We start from the raw sequence: 19,153 nt of genomic DNA on the forward strand, positions 1-19,153 counted from the left end.
GAAGTTTTTTATTTTGATGAGGTCCCAATAGTTCATTTTTACTTTTGTTTCCCTTACCTCTGGAGACATGTTGAGTCAGAAGCTGCTGTGGCTAAGGCCAAAGAGATTCTTTCTTCTTTTCTCCTCTAGGGTTTTGATGGCTTCCTGTCTCACATTTAGGTCTTTCATCCATTTTGAATTTATTTTTGTGTATGGTGTAAGAAAGTGGTCCAGTTTCAATCTTCTTCATGTCATTGTTCAGTTTTCCCACCACCACTTGCTGAAGAGACTTTTTTTTCCCCATTGGATACACTTTCCTGTTTTGTTGAAGAGTAGTTGGCCATTTGTGGGTCCATTTCTGGGTTCTCTATTCTTTTCCATTGATCTATGTGTCTGTTTTTGTGTAATTACCATACTGTCTTGATAATTAGAGCTTTGTAATGCAGCTTGAAGTCTAAAATTGTGATGCCTCCAGCTTTGGTTTTCCTTTTCAAGATTGCTTTAGCTGTTCGGCGTCTTTTCTGGTTCCATACAAATTTTAGGACTGTTTGTTCTAGCTCTGTGAAGAATGCTGGTGTTATTTTGATAGAGATTGCATTGAATATGTAGATTGTTTTGGGTAGTATCAATATTTTAACAATATTTTTTCCTCTAATCTGTGAGCATGGAATGTTTTTCCATTTCTTTGTGTCTTCTTCAATTTCTTTCATAAGTTTTCTATGGTTTTCAGCATACAGATCTTTTACATCTTTGGTTAGGTTTATTCCCAGGTATCTTACGTGTTTTTATTGGTGCAAGTACAAATGGGATCAATTCCTTGATTTCTCTTTCTATTGTTTCATTATTGGTATATAAAATGTAAATGATTTCTGTATGTTGATTTTATATCCTGTGACTTTGCTGAATTCACATATCAGTTCTAGCAATTTTTTGATATATATATATATATATACATATATATATATATATACACACACAATAGAATACTGTGTGTATGTATGTATGTATATATATACATATATATACATATACCATATATATATACATATATACATATACCATACACACACACACACACACACACACACACACACACACAATAGAATACTACCTGGTGATCAAAAAGAACCAAATCTTGCCATTTGCAACAATGTGCATGAAACTAGAGTGTATTATGCTTAGTGAAATAGAGAAAGACAAACATCATATGATTTTATTCATAGGTGGAATTTAAGAAACACAACAGATGAACATAGGGGAATTGAAGGAAAAATAAAATAAAAACAGAGAGGGAGGCAAACCATAAGAGACTCTTAAATACAGGGAACAAACAGAATTGATGTGGGTGGCATAAATGGGTGATGAGCATTAAGGAGGGCACTTGTTGGGGTGAGCACTGGGTGTTATATGTAAGTGATGAATCACTGGGTTCTACTCCTGAAACCAATACTACACTGTATATTAACCGATGTGAATTTAAATACATAAATTTTACAAATTGTGACAAATATGTGCAGGATACATAATGTTTATTTATTCAGTCTGCCAATCATGGACTAACAAACATAGATTTTTCAAGCTCTTGTAATTAATTACTATAGCCCATCAAGGGTCAGTTATTTATCAGTTAGGAATCATGACCTAGATTTCTTGGATTTACCAAGAAAAATGTCAATTCCATCTCTGGAGTTTGAAGGCAACTTTATTTCCTGGCACTGAATTATAACATAAATCACTCTCATCTCTAGAGAGCACTTGTCAAAAGGTTTAAGCACTCAGGTATCAGAATATATACACTAATTTTGAAGGTATATTTTCAAGGTCTTTCTGGCATTGTCAAATGTAGAAGTGACTTGACTCCTCTTATGGCCGGAGTTTTGTCTCTCTATTTCCACTCCAAGGAGGAAGGAGTTACTAGTTTGATTAATTGATGCTGGACATAATGGTGGTAATGAAAAGACATGGACAGAGTTGTTTTTTAAAAGACAGAAATCTATATTCTGCAACCCTTATCTTGCATTTCCTGCTTGAAATTTGTAAGCAGAACCAGAAAGGGCTTTAACCCTCAAGATAGTTCATTTATATTCATGTGTTCTGAAATTCCCCTTCTCTCCCTCTCAGTCACCTCCTCCATGCCTTCTCTCAGAAATGAGCAAATGTAGATTCCTCAAATATGGATTCTGGAAGAGTAACTTCTCTTTTTTCTTGCTTGCTTTATTCTTTCCTTTCCCTTCCTTTCCCTTTCCTTTCCTTTCCTTTCTTTTCCCCTTTCCTTTCCTTTCCTTTCCTTTTCCTTCCCTTCCCTTCCCTTCCCTTCCCTTTCTTCACTCCTCCCGTTTAAAAGTTCAGTTTAGTATTCTTATGAATAAATATGATTTAAATATCACCTTCAGAGTGATATACTTGTAGTTGAGAATGACTAGTTTAGACTTTTAACTGGAGGTCTAATTGGTTCTACCAATAGAGACAATTGTGGCAGAATGAAAAGAATAGGCTTTTAACTAGACTTATAATTCAAATTTTGGACTGGTTAAGTAATCTTGAAAATAATAACTCTGAACTTCAGTTTTCCCAACTGGGGAAATGGAAAATAGTATTTTTAAAAGACTTAAGGATTAAATGAGTTCAGTTGTATGAAGATAACACCATCATAACCAGGGTCATAATTACCATCATTACTTCTCTGTGTTGAATGATAAGCCTGTTACAGACACAATTTCATTATTAATAGCCCCACCTACAACTTGGAAAATAAGGACTCAAGGAAATTTGACCATTTTCTCTAAGGTAACATGGCATGTGAGGATCAGAGACAGAATTCGAACTTATCTGTCACATTCTAAAGCCTAAACTCTGACCTAGTATGACTTCCCACATGTTCCTTTTATTAATATTACTGGTTTCTCTCAGGGAAAGAATTATGGGCCCCCTTTAGGTCTGGATCTCTGAAGATACTCAGCTACGTTATACAAAATAATGATTTTAATCACATCAAGCTCATTTATATATTGACTGGATCTATGTTGTTCAATACAGAAGCCACCAGTTACAAATAGCTATTTAAAAAAAAATTAAATGTTTATTTATTTTTGAGAGACAGAGAGAGACAGAGCATGAGTAGGGGAGGAGCAGAGAGAGGGAGACATAGAATCTGAAGCAGGCTCCAGGCTCAGTCCGCACAGAGCTTGATGCGGGGCTGGAACTCATGAACCGTGAGATCATGACCTGAGCTGAAGTCAGATGCTCAACTCAGTGAGCCATCCAGATGCCTCTAAAAATAGCTACTTAAATTTAAGTTAATTAAAACTAAAGAAAATTTGATTGACTTATTTTGCTTAGCATAATATATTCTAGGTCCATCTATGTCATTGCAAATGTTAAGATTTCATTCTTTTTGGTGGCTAAGTAATATTGCACTGTATGATAACTAACTAAAATTTAAAGTTAAAAAAATCTAAGTAAAATTTGAAAATTCAAATCCTTAGTCACACTAACCACATTTCAAGCACTCAAAAGCCACATGTAGCTTTACCATATTGAGCAGCACAGGTATAGAATGTTTCTATTAATGCATACATTTCTATTAGACAGCGCTGAACTAAATTACTTTCAATGAGGACATGAAGAAATTTGTTCATCAAGGAATTTGTTTGTAACCAATCCTTTGCCACAGAAGAGAAAGCATTTAATTAGAAAATTATTGCGTTAGATCTTAACACACACATACACATACACATACACATACACATATGTCCAAATAGGCAAACCAAATATACAGAGAGCTAACACTCGTTCTATAATATTTTTCATTTATGGTCACCCCGAATCTGTCATTGTATACAAAACTTTGTTCTGTGTAATAACATTCTTAAGCAAAACATAGCAGATATACTGCTGTGTTGATACTTATCCACTTCAACAGATTCTAATCTTGGATAGTCCAATATACATGCAGGCTTATAAAACTGCATAAACATTAGTCATCCTCATTATTTGAAAGTTCCCAGAGAGTTCATTTCGTTGGAGAAGCTTCAATAAGAGAGGAAGGGAGTATAGTTATTTAAGAATCCCTGTGTTTTTCTAGAGGAAATTTAACAAGGTAGGAGGGATGGGATTCTGATGTGCTGAGCCAATCTTCAGAAATAGTCCATACAGCCACAAAAATATGGAAAATGAAAAGCCAGAGTGATCAAAGAATTTCAGGAAAATAAACAGATAAGCACACAGACACAAAATGAAATGAATCAGCATGCCTTTGTTTTGCCTCGTTTCCTGAGGATCTATCGCAACTGGTGGTAGAACAGAGGCTTATTAGAAACACATACATTCTTTTAGTTCCTGGATCCTGGTTTTTCTGTGTTTGTTTGTTTTTTCTCTTTTTAAAGGAAGCAGAAGCCACTTGTGGAACATTCATTTATCTTCCTGTTCTTTTTCTGTTGGTCAATAAAGGTAAAATTACCTAGCTCAGTTTATAAGTAGCCATTTATCAAATACTTAATAAAAATAAGTATCTCTAGGAATCACTGGACATTATATTACCTAGAATTATACACGTATTAAATTAAATTAATTATTATTTTTTTGGGGGGGTGCCTGGGTGGCTCAGTCAGCTAAGCATCGACTTCAGTTCAGGCCATGATCTCACCACTCATGAATTCGAGCCCCGCGTTAGGCTCTGTGCTGACAGCTCAGAGCCTGGAGCCTGTTTCCAGTTCTGTGTCTCCTTCTCTCTCTGCCCCTCTCCCACTCACGCTCTCTTTCTCTCAAAAACAAACAAACGTTAATTTTTTTTAATTATTATTATTATTTTTTAACTTAAGAAGGCTTCATGCCTAGCATGGAGCCCAATGCAGGGCATAAACTCATGACCCTGAGATCATGATGTGAGCTGAGATCAAGAGTCAGTTGCTTAACCAACTGAGCCACCCAGGCGCCCCTGTACATGTATCTTAAATGCTGTATATTGTTATTTATTAAATGCATAGTAATGGATTAATTTACCTCTGGAAAATGGCTTTTCAAAATTACTATCAACAAAGTAGGGTGAATGTTTTTAATGTAAAAAACAGCTACCCTCCAGCTTGCATTTTGCAATTATCAACTACATTCTAAGTATGTAATAGTCTTTGGTTCATCCTTCAGTGTACATATTTAAAAAGAATGGACATAACTTTACCATTAGGTAGATACTTAAAAGGTGTTTATGAGAGATATATTATTTTTGACATTTACACTCAGAAGACAAGGAAATTCAACAAAATGAAAAAATATTTTTCCTATTTCAACAGCTCTCTCAGATATTAGATAGGCAGATATAATTTTAACATTACGATAGAGACACCAAGAGCTAAAGATGGAGTTTTTTAAAAGTACGCTGGCATCTTTAGTAGCAAATAAAATAAACTCTTCTTGATTAAGGATCCCTTTATATTTGCATATATAAAGCTAGTGAAATAAAAATTGCAGATGGACTGTGACATCTGCCGAGTCAGTGGTCTGAATATCTACTCTCCCAATAGCTGACAGTTACTGAAGTCTTGAAGATACAATATTCAATCATTTGTGAACATTTTTTATCCAATAGTGTTGCATCAATCTGTAGAAAGTTTTGTTTACACTTGAAAGTATACTAAAGGATTTTGTCACCTCTTCAAAGAAAATTTGTTTCATTCCAACTACTGAGTTTCATTTTCTCCGGAGAAAATGTTAGAGTGTATTTCAGAAGTGTCCCCATGGGGACTTTTCCAACTCTGTCTGAATGACAGTATGAAGGTGGTACTATAGTTCTGACTGGGTGATTTTTTTCATATTCTTTACCATCAGTCCATACTGGGAGCCCACAGAAATGCAGATCTAAAATAGAACCTAGCTCAGAACACTAAGAAAATGATGACAAGTATGAAAATAACTATTGAATATGTAAAATAATCAGAAAAGCTATAGGTCATAATTATGTACATTGAGTGAAAATTCAGAGTAGCGTCAATGGTTGTACATACATTCCATGGTCTTTGGAGTAATCTGGTGCTATATGGGAAACAATACTAATCTCAAAATGGAGACAAATTAGCTTCTTTTTCCATCTTGTCTGCAAAATATAATTTAATTATAATCACACAGTAAGGGTACATTCCAAGGCTCTTAAAACCTGAGTTTAAATGTGAGCACAAGGTGGATCAAATGGCATGTTTTACACATCCCTACTGTGCTTTTAATAATATAGAGAATTTTTAAAGCAGGGATACTCTTGCTTCTACAGGAAGTGCCATAATTCTCTTCATGGTTTCTTGGCTTATCAGCAAGGCAGGGATACCCTAAATGTAACTGCCATTGCTGCTTTTCCACTACCAGGGCCAGGATGTCAGCCAATGAAGATATTACCAAATGGTGAAAGACAAATTTGAACGTGGGTAGTCTGGTTCTGGTATCCAGTATTAAGGTTCTCCTTTAGAATTCATGTACACATTTCTTACAGGAAAATAAGACACAGAGAAGTCATCATTCCCCTTCACTCCACATCTGTAAGACTTCAAGGTTTGTGCCTGAGGAATCAGCACATGGTAGAAGGGCAAAAGCTGACCTAATGAATTAATATAGGAAAATATGGGCAGTCAATGATTACCATGAAGGTTTCAAGAGTCGAAAATGATTAGAAGTCCACATGGAATAATATTATGCAAATATCAGTCATAAGTTGAAATGCATGCTCATTTGTACACGTAAATTAGAACCTTTATAATTAAAGCAAAGATTTTTTTCATTGTGATGCTTAAATCACATTTTTGACATGAAAAAACAAATGAATCTCTTCTTTTTAGGTGTTTGATGATTCAGTGTCTATAAACAACTGGGAAGCCAAAGAACTAAACAATAAATTTTGTATAAAAGAAATGTGAGTTAAGCATTTTTCATGCATGTGTGTGTGTGTGTGTGTGTGTGTGTGAACTGAATTGATCGAAGTGTCTAATGCATTACATTGACATGATTATGGCAGCATATAAAATACACAGGACCACAACTCATCATGTAAACAGTCTTCAAAGTCATGGTATTGATTTCAATTATGATGTCTTTCTTGCTAATGCATTCTGTACACCTGTTGGTATGCAGAGAAAGCAGGATTAAATCAAATCGAAAGCCATACCTGTAATAAAAAAGGGTTCATGTAGCCCGAAAAAAAAAGGACAGAAGCAAACACTGTGAGCTATGAGAGCCATTCAGAGAAATGTGCTCAATGGCATGAGTTTTAAAATCGCCCATAAAAATGAATGCATTATCTATCTTTTTCTCTCTTGGCACTTCTGCAGTTGACATTACCACTGTCTGCTGTGTTAAGATTGGGAGAACTAAGCTGGAAAATGTGATAGCAAATCCCTAACTCAAGCTGCAGTATATGGAACAGGCTGTTAAACTGCCATGTTAGTGGAATGCATAAATGTCAACATTATTTTAGAATGATTTATTATATCCATAACAGTCAAAATAAATAAATGTGGCCCCATAGTACACAACCCATTGATGGCTATTCTAATTCAGGATTTTGCAGATGACATTTTCTATCAGGATGACATTTCAGACCTTTAAAAACAAAACTGAGACTTTTGCTGGGCATTTCTAAAGTTCTCAGCATAGTATTTCAATTATTTTGGAAGGAAGTGTGGTTAGCAGAAGAGTGCTATCAAGTATTTAAATGAAAGAAGACAAGAAAACAGAATACGTGATATAATTTGTTTTGATGTGCACTACTACAGAAATGGCAATTGTAAAGATGACTGCTTTGTGAAAGTGTCTTCAATCTGATTGCTGTGTTGACAACACAAAGAACTTTACAGATGAATTCTACTGACCAGAAATCGCAGAGTAAGAATAACTATGTGGGTTTAGAATGCAAAACAAAAAATTATACCTGCATACATGATTTAATATTCATTTTTTAGCATTTATGGAATACAGTGGATTATCTACTGGAATTTTTACAATAAAACGCAATAAGAGCTTCTAACGGCAGCAATATTTTTTAGAATTTAGATGGCTCATTTATGATCATTATTGAAGTCAGCGAATTTCATAGTTGCCATCTTTAAAAAAGACTATTCTAAGAAGTGGATTAATAAATGAGAAAATTTCCATAATATGAAAGAAAAAAAGATATTTGAAGGTATTCATATGATATTTTAAACTTCATTCTCTTACATAAATAAGAAGTCCAATGGTTATGCCAACATTCTTTGCATTCTGCAGATAGAAAATGGTACAAAAACTGCAATACACTTGTTTTAGATCAATGGGAAGAAATAAAGAGACATATATTAATTTAATTATACAATCATCAGTGCTGATATGTATGTATGCGTGTAGTATACATATGGATTAAGTCGTGTAGTTTTATATATTTAAAAAATTTTTAATTTAAAAACTGTTTAATGTTTATTTATTTTTGAGAGAGAGAGAGAGAGAGAGCCAGGTGCAGAGAGAGAGAGGGAGACAGACTCTGAAGCAGGCTCCAGGCTCTGAACTGTTGGCACAGGGCCTGAAACAGGGCTCGAACTCACAGACTGCAAGATCATGACCTGAGCCAAAGTCGGATGCTTAGCTGACTAAGTCACCCAGGCGCCCCTTTTATATATATATTTTAAACCACAGTACCCTCTTCAGGGTGAACTTCTGAAATAAATCCCAGTAAAACTGATTACATGATTTAGCCTTTAAGTTAACAAATACCAAACATAAATGAAATAATTCCTATATCTCTCTAGGGTAATATACTTAATTTTTTTTCAAGTTTTTAAGTTGAAAAAATAAAGACAAGTGGAATCAAAAAAGAAAAAAAAAGAAAAAAAAAGATTTTATAAATATGAGCACGTTCTGTAATATAGCAGTTCAATTCATACCCTTTTGCACAGAATACTCACATTTTTACTCTGTATAAGCAAATATCACCATAGAAAAGTCACTATTTTAAAATGGAATCTTGGAAACAATTTTTCTTGAAATGCTTTCTTTATATTTTTCTTCTAATTTCCTTATTTTCCCAAACTGAGGTTGTCTCTTTTATTGCCCTGATTTCTAAAATAGCCTCCACATTTTGAGTTCTATAAAAGATACGTGGTGATTAATAATGCATACTGGTCCAAAAGACACCCCCCAAACTAACTTTTTGTCTCTCAAATATTGAGAACATTCATGACTATATGAAACAGGAACTTCTTTTAATGTGTAAGATTAACAAGGAAAAACATAGTGTCCACAAAAGACAGGGTATGTAGTTTTGTGATACTCTGTTACTAGAAATAACATATCCAAGTGAAATAAAAATAGGAAAATTATCTATGATGAGAATTGAGGTGATAAGTAAATCGCACATTCTAATGAAATAACTTAGAAAAAGGCTTATTTTTAAATGGCCCAAAATATATACTAAATACAAAACCTAATTTGGAAAGGGACAGAGTGAAGATAGAGTGACAGATATGCAGACCTAGATCTATAGACTGGAGTCTGGATTTTGGCTCTGCAATGTGATATTAACCCTATGTAAAGTTAAGAATTTAATCTTGAATTTCAAATTCAGTTTTTTTAGTTACATAAATGCAGACAGAGTCTATTCAAAGAAAAGCAAAGTCTGAAAGCTGGGTAAGTGTGCACTTAAAAGCAGACTACATCTTCAGGAACTCCATCTCACACTCCACTTAATCATCAGGGCCAGTCCACTTCCCAGCTTGAAAATCAGATCTACCTGTGTCACCAAAACCAAAGCTGTCCTGAAGTAGGGGAGTCACATGCTCTCCACCATGAAGAACAGGGGTGAATAAGCATGGCCTCCATGAATTTCGTGTCATTTCACAGCCCAATATCCCTTGCCACAACCCTATTTCCTATAACCGGATTTCTTCCCTGAGCACTGGATGAGGAACACAAGATCCTGATATGCCAATGTTTGACTATTCTCTTCCTGGACACTGACGGACAGATGACTGACTTGTCATTACAGACACAAGGACCTTGACCTTGCCCTTGACCACACTTTGCCCATGAGCTTGGACAACCTAAAATTCTTCTGCACTGGTGATCATTGGCCAGAAGTTCTAATCACTTACTCTTTTGGATATCATCTCAGCCAGACAAACATTCAGGTTTATCAGGCATCATCTACAGCTAGATTGGTTTTTTTCAGAGTCTAGGTGACTTGGCCCAGTCAGTCACTACTGGTATCTTAGCAACCACATCCTATTAACTCTCCCTTGCTACTCCTCTGAATTCCAACTGGAGTAGGCAGGAAATATTTATGAATGCCTTTATGCACAGGCATCCTTGTAGATCCTGGGCATATAAAAGGGAGCTAGAAGGAAAGAATCTCTGTTTCAAGAAGCTTAACACTCAGAAGTATCAGCTGCTTTAGCCATATTTGCTCTTTCTTTAGACTGTTTGAAGAATGGATATTTAACTTGGGGCTTCCTGTTCAGTTACACTCCTTTACATTTCAAAATGATAGATATGCTTGCCTCATTCCTTACTTTAGAAATTCTTTTTTTAAGGTCACATAAACAGGAAAAATAATGTCAAGCAAAACTTCATATTATCACTGTCAAATTGTCAAGATATTTATTTCTCTTATTGGAGGCAATATGAATACATATTCTTCAAATTACAATTTTCCTACAGAATGCCTGTCACATAGATCTTGTATCAAGATTATATTAAGGTTCTGTTTTGGCAAATGATTTTAACTTCGTTCAAAAAGTTATCACGAAACACAGTCTAGATATGTGGCTCTTCTTGTGAATTTTTAATTTATACCCTTCAGAGTTACTTATGCATGTTGTAGACAAGTGCTCTACAAACTGTGTTTGTTCTACAGGACCCTGCAGATGCTATACAGTGTGTGGAAAGAAGTTTTCATAGGGTAATACAATTGTGAAATGCTACATATTATATTTCCTTCTTAGAGATTCATAATGAAGATTAAAATATTAAGAATTCCAATCCTACTGTAGAAGAAAACTGGGTGAATTTTAATACTAAACTTTCCAAACTGATTTCACTATGGAACCCTTTTTTAAAAAATGTAGTACTGCTTTTCACAATGGGTTAACCATTTGAAATCACATCTTTTATTTTTTGTCTCCTATCAGGCAAAAATAAATTCCATGGGAAAGGAAACACTTGGGCACCAGTAACACATAGTAAGTATTCACATAAATGGGTCCAAATGAGAGAATAAAATACTTCTGTGTGTATTTATTAAAGTAATGTTATTTGAAATTGTATTCAGAAATGTTTTTGACTAAAGGCTTTGAATAAGGCTTAAAAAAGGGTTGAATTTTTCAGATTTTTCAAGTCAACTAGGAAAAGGATCCCTTTACTGTGAACTCATCCATTTGATTTGTCAGTAATAAGTTCTCTTCCCAGGTGTGTTGGTTTAGATAGTTCCATTTTACAAGGTACTTAAATCCCAGAGTTCTGACCAGCAAAATTGGCATCAGACACCTCATAAATGCCAACAATTAGGCTCCAGGGAAATGGAGGAGGAGATGCCACTGATTGCATGCCAAATTTGTACCTCTAGTGCCAAACAGGAAAGCAAAATAAACAGGCACATTGCTACCAGAAAGGGAAAAAAAACATGAAAAAGGAAAAGACAACCACAAGACACAAATTCTGAATCAAAAGAACTTTCCTACTCTTCATTGGGGATAAGTGGAGGTGTGGGGGTCAAAACTACTCTTTACACAGAAAGCATATTATTCTGTGGTTCATCATCATGTAAGAAATAATCAGGCAATTTTTTAAAATTACTGGTAGGGGCACCTGGGTAGCTCAGTCAGTTAAGTGTCTGATTTCGGCTCAGGTCATGATCTCATAGTTCATGGGTTCAAGCCCCAAGCTGGGCTCTGTGCTGACAGCTCAGAGCCAGGAACCTGCTCCAGATTCTGTGTCTCCCTCTCTCTCTGCCCCTCCCCTGCTTGCACTCTCTCTCAAAATTAAACATTAAAACAATTTTTTAAATTATTGGTAGTAAGGGGAGATATTAAACTTTTCAATTATTGGTCTGAATTAAAAATACAGACTATGCACAGAGATGGAATAGGAGCTTGCCCCGCCCACTCCACACATTGACCTGGTTAAAAAAAAAAAGGATAAACATAAACAGAATTTGAGGGGTCATGTTTACTCACTGCTCTAACAAATGTGTACTGAACACACAAATAAACCACTTAGAACTGTGTGTATTTCTTACAAGAATTATGGCAAATACTTAGTAAGCAATGCCAAAAATAGAATCTAAAAATAATTAGAGAGTATGTAAAAATGCACAATCTGTGTGAGATGAAAAACACAAAAAATTTTTAAATAAAAAAGGTGAATTGAGTCTATAAAAAAAATACAGACTATGTGAATTGTAGCTATTTCTGGACAACAGATGAAACTAAGATATTTAATACTTCCTCTTACAACATAACAGATGAAGAAATGTTGATAATTCTTATAGATTCCTGACTATTTTTTACAGAGTCAGGGGGTTCTTTGGGTATCTCAACTTTATTTCACATTCACTAATGTACTTAGTTGTCACTACATTAAGAAGTGTGGTTGTAAACTCCACACTTTTCCAAAGAAGACCTCCAGATGGCCAACAGGCACATGAAAAGATGCTCAATGTCACTCCTCATCAGGGAAATACAAATCAAAACCACACTCAGATACTACCTCATGCTGGTCAGAGTGGTTAAAATGAACAAATCAGGAGACTACAGATGCTGGAGAGGATGTGGAGAAACAGGAACCCTCTTGCACTGTTGGTGGGAATGCAAACTGGTGCAGCCACTCTGGAAAACAGTGTAGAGGGTCCTCAAAAAGTAAAAATAGACCTACCCTATGAGCCAGCAATAGCAGTGCTAGGAATTTACCCAAGGGATACAGGAGTGCTGATGCATAGGGGCACTTGTACCCCAATGTTTATAGCAGCACTTTCAACAATAGCCAAATTATGGAAAGAGCCTAAATGTCCATCAACTGATGAATGGATAAAGAAATTGTGGTTTATATATACAATGGAATACTATTTGGCAATGAGAAAGAATGAAATCATGCCGTTTGCAGCAATGTGGATGGAACTGGAGAGTGTTATGCTAAGTGAAATAAGTCAGGCAGAGAAAGACAGATACCATAAGTTTTCACTCATATATGTATATATATATATATATATATATATATATATATATATATATATATATGAAGTATGGTTGTTTCTTTCCTCCAGAATATACTAAGGCCTTGTTTGGATTTCCATCAGAGTAAATAAATATCTTTAGCTAAGACACGTCCATCTCTGAATATTCCAGTCTAAATCTATTTTGGAAAAAAGGCCCTCACAACATTTATCAGAAAATTGTATCTATATTACCTTTTGTAAAATGTGCTATGGGTTTAGATTTGGGATATGTTATAAATCCCACTTCAAAAGGAAAAATCCAGGGGCATGAATATATTTATTTTAAAAATAAAAATGAAATTCACAGAACAAAGACAAAAATATATACCTGAACATGTTTCTCATTTGATTAATTATTCAACAGTAACATTTTTGTGGCAGAAATGTTTCCCATTCAATAATTTCGAATTCAATTCTACTCTGATAAAAAGTGTGGCAAATGTAGGGAAGCACTGAATATTACTTTTTAAATATTGCTGCAACTTAGTATAAGTGTAATTTAAATAGTGAATGAAAATAAATGGCGTTTTCAGGTATTATATGACATTGTTCCTATAAAATTCCAGTCTAAGTCATAAATCACGGCTTCTGAATCAAATACCTAGGTGCAATGATGCATTTCTAACAAATAACTCATTTTAACTATAAAAAGCACATTGACATGCAGGATTTTGTAATCAGAGGTTTTCAGCTGCTCACCTTAAATTAAAACCTGAATTAGGAAGGGACAAAATGAAAAAAAAATCAGTATTATTGCGGGCTTTATTTTAACCAAGCCACCTTTTGAATCCAATCAAAATTAGGCATTTGCTTCTTAGTCTGAATCACAGACAATTCCTGTGATAATTAGGCCTATTTAATTTGGTTTAATAAATATTTAGAAGATTCTAAATGTACACAAAGCACTGAGTAAAATGGGAGGTAAGTCAGATAAATTTTTGCAGTTAAGGAGCTGAAAAATCCAGAAATGGAGAAAAGTCAACTATATAAACAGTGTTATATTCGAGTCATGCCATGATAAGTTTCCAAAACGAAGATATGAGGAGAGGGAGATAACACACAGTTTTAAATAAGCTAGGATTTACTAGGCAGAAATGAGCAAGAAGGTACTCTAGGGAGCAGCTGGAGTATAACCATATTGGGCACAGAAATAAAATTATCAGACATTTCTAGAGAAAAGGAATAGTCCAATTGCAGGATAGTATCATGACTTGAAGAGGAGACTGACCTGAAAAGGAGAATGGAAAGGAAATTGGAGTAAGAGGTCTTGCTTTCTAAATTAGAAAATTAATACTAAGTTAGGTAAGTAGCTACTACAGACCATTGAATGGCCCCGAGTAGAAGAGAGATTGAACCAGTGTTATATCATAGAAAGAATAATAAGATGGCAATCTGGTTGGGATGGAAGGAAAGAAGGTGGAAGCACGAAGACCGATTTGAAGACCAATGCAATAATCCAGATAAGAGTTGGGGACAGGACAGTCGATGGTAGTTATATGGAAATGGAGACAAAGGGATGGATGCTGGAAACATCATAGAACTTAACTTAAAGCTTCAAGGCCTGACTGTAGATTGCACATAGAAAAAGAGAGTGAGAGGAAAGGAAAAGCTAACTCTTAAGATTTTGAATTTAGATGATAATCACAAAACCATTAACCAAAATATGGAAGTAAAATGTATGAATGTATCCTCAGAAATAAAATAATGAGTTTAGGTTCTGAATACTCCTAGTTTGGGATACTAATGATACCTAGTAGAGAAGGCTACAGGTAATTATACCCTGGGTCAGTGGGTAAACTGGAAATCACCTTTGTATGGGTGATGACTATAATCATCAGTCTGGATGAAAGAGCATAATCACACAGTTTAAGAAACTAAAAGACAAAAGTTTTTTAATGTCCACATTTGATGGGGCAGGGAGAGGAGCAGGCAAAGGGGCCAGCAGGTGAGAAAGAGAATAGCAAGAAAAAAAAATGAAATACCTATAAATTAATAAGAAATATGTTAGATCTAAAATATCATTACTGAAGGATATAACATATTATTGGGGAATATTCAAAACACCTTAATGACAGGACTATGTCATGTTCCTGGGTGGTAAGACTGAATATTTCAAGAATATTTATAGATGTTAAATTTCCTCAAACTACTGTATATGTTAGACATAATGCCGATCAAAAACCCAACAGTGTTTTTCTAGCAATTTGATAAAATGTTGCAACATTTATGACAATAGCTAAAATATATAACTTTCTACACACAACACCATGACAATCCAAAGGAAAACAATGACAGTTTTAAATGCAGTAAAAATGTAAATTTCTTAAAAACCAAACCAAACTAAACAAACAGCCACAGAAATGGAATGTCAGAGGAGATTAGACCAAAGGCCCTTAGTGGTCAAAGAACGCTGGATGACTCAGGCACAATATGGTTAGCTCATCGGTGGTTTTCCTCAGAAATAGGCAATTTAAAGCATTATCAGCATTCGTAAGTACTAGGTCAATTTCTCCTAAAATTTTAGAATAAATAGGGTTCTTAAGATTTAAATTGTTTTCAGGTATACAGGTTAGTTCTGAGGCAAGTCAAAGTTCTAATCAGTATCATTTGGGGAACATCTCTAACCCACTGGTTTGTGGTGAAGACAAGAAATAATAATACATGTAAAGTGCTTATCACAGTGCTTGGCACATAGCCAAGCACTCAATATGTCAGTGGATGGTATTGTAGCTAATGGTAAACCCCTCCAATTTTCAGATGAGGGATGTGAAGCTCTGATAATGCACACAAATCCAACAGGAGTTGGCAGAAGAGGAACTAAAGTCCAGAGACCCCTGAAGTCATCAAGCTATTTTTAAACACTAATAAACTTTTGGTCCTCCTTTATCATGGCCACCCTCCTGTATAGGGCAGATAGAGTAGGAGCCCAGAAAGGAAAAAAAAAAATAGAAGTTCAACATCTCTTTATCATTTTCCTCTAGGTTCTTTCAAGCCATCTGGTCCAGCTATAATTTATGTCATATTTAAAAGTGAGAATGGTGCACTGCATATTTAGCTACCCTTCTCTAAAATGGAAATTCGGATTCTATATTCTTGTTCTATTTTTCCCTTCTATGTGGCTGGTATACATTCCTTAACAATAAAAGCAGCTCTCTCTATTTTTTTTGTCTATGTTAAACATTAAATATTTAGACTACACACTCAAGTAACATTCGAAACTCAGCAATTAAAAACAAAAAAGCATAAAATGGCTCCTAAAAGAACTGTTTAGAATCCCTCTAGTTAACGGCCACATACTATGCAATGGAGTTACAAACAGATCTTCCACCAGAGGGCTTTTGTTTTGGTTATAATCCTTCTGGGGATTCCAGTGTGAGCACTATGGATGCATAGCTTACCATCACGTGGCATTCAAAGGAGAGCTCAGGACAAATGGCAGGTAAAGGTGCCATAGCATCTACAGAATACCTGAAATGCAAGCCTTCCCCATTCACCATGTAGCAAAAGCGTGTGACACTCTGACAAATAATAGGCTATTTATTAATTACCCAGAGAAATGATGGCTTTATTATGCTTCATAAATAAATAAATAAATAAATAAATAAATAAATAAATAAATACTCAATGTATAGCAAGACTCATCTAGATTCCATCCAAATATAATTTACTGAGCATTATTTTTGGAGTCAGGTAATTATCCAAGGAAAAGTTTCCCTCCTCTTAAAATCATCTAGCATAAACTCCCCTGCACAGTATCTTGAGAGAAAGGCAACAAGTCACTGCAGTAATACTTGTACTATATTATATGAATTTCTAAGATAGATCTGCTTCTGTCTTTAGAAAGCTCTGTGTGTTAAAGAGATCAACTTTTTTACTCAGCCAACTTCCTATATAGTTTCTACCCTTTGATCTTAGTTTTGCCCTGTGGAATTATACAGACTAACTCTAATCCCTTTTGCACACAACAATATCATGACTTTATCCCACACATATATTCCTTCTTTTGGTTTAAGTACCTCTAATTCCTCAGGGGAAAATGTTGGGATTTAAAACTTTATATCTAGAAAGTTATTATTTATATTAATAGCAGTATAGCGATATTCACAGATAAAGCAAAAGTTTAGGAAGTATTACATCTGTGTATCATTCTTTAAAATACTACCTGAACCTATTCAAGGAGATTGAGAATGTAATCTGAACTAAAAATGGGAGATATGTTATACACTGATCTGTGATAAATATAAAAACTACTTAGGTAAATCTTAAAGTAGCTGAAGATGTGTATGAGAATAAATATATGTCAAAATTCTTAGAATCATATTTGAAAACAGTAATTTAAAAATATTTTGGAACTCTAAACATACATACTTACAAAGAATAGGATGAGGAAAGTAAAAGTATACAAAACACCTCCTCTTACCACTAGCACAGGTTAGAAAATATCATTTTTGTTCTTATTTCACTAAAAAATGTGATTTTTAAAATAAAAAGTTAAGGAGAGAAGTTCATACATACTTTCTAAAATATTGAAAACAAAGCAAACAATTTTGGGTTATGACAATCAACATGTGTTAAATTTCCTAGTAAAAGTCTCTGATACCTTTAGAAGGAAAAAGGAAAGTAAACTTAATATATGTGGTTTATAAGGAAATTACTTAAAATAAATGTAGGGACATGGGGTGCCTGAGTGGCTCAGTCGGTTAAGCACCCAACTCTTGATTTCAGCTCAGGTCATGGTCTCTCAGTTCATGAGAAAGAGCCCTGCAGCAGGGCGTCTGCTTGGGATTCTCTCTTTCCCTCTGTCTCTAATCCTCCCCCACTCATGTTCTGCCTCTCCCTCTTTCTCTCTCTGTCTCTCTCTCAAAAACAAACTTCAAAAAAAAAAAAAAGTAGGGACAAATATCAGAGAAGTAAAGAAGAACAGCAAAAACACTAGGAGTGGGCATATAATTTTAGATAAAAAAATAATGCAAATACACAGTCAACACAAAAGAGGTATATAAATAAAAAGAAAATACCCTAATGATGTAAGTCACAAAACTTCTGAGCTCAGTAACTTAACATCAAAGTGTATGCAGCAAAACTGTAAAAAACACAATGATAATTAAACAGAAATACATTAGAAAATTTAATACATTCTCTTTCAATTTTTGCATAGACCAAATAAAAAATGAGAAATGAGGTCATAAAATTTTAATAAGATTGATGACATAAATGTTGAATTATGTACAATCCTAATAGATAATTCACCTTTTCATGTGTCTATAGACCATTAATAAAAACTGTAAATAATCTACTGCAAAATAAAAATAAATTCATTGAGTTCCAGAAAAGAACACCTTGTAGAAGCCAGTGATCTGACCTTAAGGCAATAAAAATTAATAACAAAATATTTACATACATACAGAAGCTAATTAATTAAAATGTGAAAAAGTTGAATTGATAAATGAATTCAAGAACTGATTCTTTAAAAATAAAACAGGTAAACTCCACTAGGAAAGCTACTCAAAAATTAAAAGCATACACAGATTCCTAAACTAGAATGTAAAAGAGAATAGATGTCGTTTTTATCATACATAAAATCATTCTATCAAGTCTATTTCTGGGCCAAGTATCTTTTTTAACCTAATATCTTATACTTTAACTACTGTAGCTTTATCATGTGGTTTGATAGGACAAATCCTCATCTTACTAATTTAAAATATGTTGTATATCACCACCCAGTTTTTATATTAATAATTTTTACATGGTTGAAAAACACAATATTTATTGAGATTTTAATTGAATTGCGATACATCTACAAGTTAATTTGGAAATAATTTACATTTATAAAACATCTTCGTCCCGTACAGGAAATGCCTTTGTATACCCATTTATTTCTTGTATGCCTGTCCGTTGTGCTTTTTCTAGATACTACTCCACATAAATCTTCCACAGTTAATCTTAAGTGTGTTAAGTATG

General features: G+C 34.4%; 1 protein-coding gene across 18 annotated transcripts in view; it reads right to left on the reverse strand.

Moving 5' to 3' along the window:
- The window catches only part of LINGO2 (leucine rich repeat and Ig domain containing 2), a 429,471-nt gene that overhangs the window by 246,351 nt on the left and 163,967 nt on the right, over positions 1-19,153 (reverse strand). Inside the window, exon 8 of one of the 18 annotated variants that reach the window (XR_006210668.1) lies at positions 4,215-4,412. The exons of the other annotated variants lie outside the window; for them this stretch is intronic. The gene's annotated coding sequence lies outside the window, so the exon portion shown is untranslated. Of the gene's footprint in view, positions 1-4,214; positions 4,413-19,153 lie in introns of those variants that run through there. 18 annotated transcript variants of the gene reach the window in all.

This window comes from Panthera tigris, chromosome D4 (assembly GCF_018350195.1).
Source record: "Panthera tigris isolate Pti1 chromosome D4, P.tigris_Pti1_mat1.1, whole genome shotgun sequence".
Lineage (NCBI taxonomy): Eukaryota > Metazoa > Chordata > Mammalia > Carnivora > Felidae > Panthera > Panthera tigris.